We start from the raw sequence: 3,496 nt of genomic DNA, 5'->3' as shown, positions 1-3,496 counted from the left end.
TATAATTTCCTTCCCCAAATCATGAGCCTGTCACATTGACTGAACAAGTCACAGTTTGCCCCACAGCGCGGTAAGTCATGCTAATCGAATCCCACCTCCTAAGGTCTGCTCAGCCTAGTCGATTCTTTGGGTCTGCATATTTTAGCACCTATGTCACTGTGCAAACGATGCTGGCATGGAATGTGATACAGAAATCGGAAAGTTCAACTTCCCTCTTATAAAAATCATTTCAGTTTCGTTTGCATTTTAAATTCCTTCCTACTACTTTGCATTTTCAGATAAAATCTAAAATAACCTTGCCAACTTTCTTACCGAATGAATTTTAAATTATACTTTTATTACATTCATATATTCTTTAGGTGGGATTTAAAGAACCCTGAACATGCGAATGGGTTTTCTGAAAATTACACTTTATGTATTATAAAAATCCTCTATCAGAGAATATAAAATGCATGGTACATTTGATTTTCTTTTAAGAAGCTAAGATCCTACCTTCTAAAATTCTTAGTTCTTTGCTTAATGTTTCTTCTAGAATATATCAAGGTAAGTCTTTACTTCCAGGATTTTGGGCAATGTAGATCCTGAACACATAACTGTCTTTGAATACTCTTTATTTCTAGTGTATGTTTGAGTTTCTGATGAATACTGTATTTTTAGCTTTTGAATCTAGCTGAATGTCAGAGCACTACCTAGTGCCCACGTTTGGAAGTTGGGCTCCCCCTGCTGGTTGGTTTAATAACTTTCTCCCCCTCTCAGGGCCCTTTAAAATGAAATTCTGTCCTCCAGTATATTGAGAGAAAGATAAAAGTACTTGCTCGCTGATGTGGTCAATTGCCTATGTGGATAGAATTTATTGATGTGAGGCCTATAAGATTATATAACTAAAGCCTGGCAGTGATGGTGTGTGCCTTTAATCCCTTTAATCCCAGCACTCAGGAGACAGAGGCAGGCCCATCTCTGTGATTTCAAGGCCAACCTAGTCTATGGAGTGAGTTCCAAGGACCTTGAGGGCTACCCAAAGAAAAAACACCACAGATACACGGGCACATAGATACACAGATACACGATAGATAGATAAATAGATAGATAGACCAATTTTAAAAATAAAATAATAAAAAAATCCAATGTAACCAATTATAAAGTGCATGAACCAGGAATGAAGAAGAAATAGCTGTTACTTGAAGGCACTGGTTGTGTGGTTGTCAGTGGTTAACAGCTAGCTTTCTGAGGAGCTTTCCTTGTGGCCTCTACTAATTTTTCTGGTGCCGATACATCAACTGTGATCCACTGAAAGCTTAGAGTTTGATGTCACTACACATGGAGCTATAAAGCATGCGATACTTAGCTCTATCAACTACCACATGAGAAAGCTTGATTTAAATTTTGTTCCCTGCACAGTCTTAATAAAAGGGCATGGTGCACAGAATAAAATTCAAACACCTTCAAATTATGGAGATCCAAATTTAATCCAACTCCGTGGCTTTCTGGTGTTAAGCAGTGTGTTCTTTGGCTCTGAGAGTCTTGGTGGCTAAAATGAGCTTTAACATCTACCTTTCATGCTTATTTAAAAAGCTAAATTAAGTAAGTAATATTTTTAGTTAAATGGTAAATTAATTTTCTAAATGCACACGTAGGAGGAAGGCCTATCTAAGGACAAGATAACCAGACACAGGATATTTATCCTGTGCCGGACCCAGGCTACTAAGTTAATAATTTAGTGAAACTTTCTCCCTCTTTCTGCTTTTCTGTCTCTCTGTCTCTTACACACACACACACACACACACACAACACACACAAATAAAAAGTTGTGAAAATTACGTGTGGCCATTGCACGCCTGTTAATTCCAGCATCTGGGAGGCAAAGGCCGGGAGATCGGAGCAAGTTAGAGTCCAGCCTGGTCTGTATTGCAAATTCCAAGTCAACCCAAGAAAGCTGTGTCGTGAAACTTTGTATCAACACATTAAAAGGGAAAAATTAGAAGCTGGCCATGTAAACCAGTGACAGAACCTGTCATGTTCCAGGCCCTGGGCTCTATCTTCAGTCCTACAGGAAATGAGTGTAAGTAGGGCTTTATACTAGTCAAGGTCTCGGGAGTTGTCTGGGGTCTTACCCCATAGAAGTGAGGAGAGTGCTTATTCAAACGTCTAAGGGATATAGAGTCAGACTTCTAAAAGTTATGAGTAATTATTTGGAATGCTTTCATGTATAACCTAATATCTAAATTTTACGGTGATTTTGTGTTTAATTTTTTTGTATCAAGGAGAAAGTTATATATTTTAAGACGAACCATTTCAACCAGTTGTGGCTCATGGCTATAATCTCAGCACTCAGAAGGTTGAGGTCGTGGGATTTCCTGAATTCAAGAGCATCCTGAGATTCCTAGTGAGTTCTAGCCAGGCTGGGCTACAATAGCAAGACTCTGTTGTAATCCACCATCACTAGCAGCAGCAGCAGCAACAACAACCACAACCACAAATTGACCTTTGTAAAGTATATTATTCTACACAGTGTATTTACAATGGTATACAAGCCATGCTTCTATTATTTTACTCTAATCTTCCCAAAAGGAGCCCACTGCCCATTATTAAGCATCTGCTCTCTATCTCCTTTCCCCTAAACCCACAAGAACCACTAATCTGCTTCTGTTTCTATAGACTCATTTATTTTGACTATTTTGAAGAAAAGGAACGTCTCTCACTCAACATACTGTCAAAGCCTCATACTCTGGTGGGACACGCCTTTAATCCCAGCACTCAGGAAGCAGAGGCAAGCAGATCTCAGTGAGTTCATGGCCAGCTTGGTCTACAGAGAAAGTCCCAGGACAGCCAGGATGACACAGAGAAACCTTGTTTAAAAAAGAAACAGCCTAAAGTTAAAGCCTATTGTTTCCCTGAGCAGAGGACCTGAGTTGACAGGTGTTTTCCCGTAGATTCTGCAGTCTCAGCTTTTTCAAAGTTTTTTTCAAACATAACCATACACTTCAGGGTAAAGGGTCCGGAAGCTTCAGGCAAGCCCATGAGTCATTTCCCAGCTAGTCTCTCTAGAACTTTATCAGAAGACTCCCAGCTATGGAGGTAGCCTCACTCAGCTCAGATGTAGGATGGTTTTCTGTATACTTTGTTTCTTTGTAACATTAATCCCACTGCAAGAATCAAGCTCTGTTTGGGAACAGCAGACGGTCGACATTTTCTCTCCACTGGAGATGCCAGTAGATCACTAAAACGTGTTTATCTCTAAAGTGGTAAATTCAAAAACATTTTCAACTTCCTCTGCATAACAAGTTGTGTTGAAACTATTCCAATAAAACGCATACAACACTTGCCTAACTTTGGCCCTGGCCAGCTTTTAATGGGAATGCCCTCATGGTGACGGTAGAGTATTTGAGGGATCCATTTTGAACAGGGTATGCAAGAATATGAATCGTAATATTATATACACCATGTCAGTGAAAAACCTAACACAATGATATTCTGCAAAGCAATATGGTCTTTAAAT

This window comes from Mus musculus, chromosome 8 (assembly GCF_000001635.26).
Source record: "Mus musculus strain C57BL/6J chromosome 8, GRCm38.p6 C57BL/6J".
Lineage (NCBI taxonomy): Eukaryota > Metazoa > Chordata > Mammalia > Rodentia > Muridae > Mus > Mus musculus.
The sequence above is the reverse complement of the archived record's forward strand: the minus strand, read 5'-3'. Positions refer to the sequence as shown.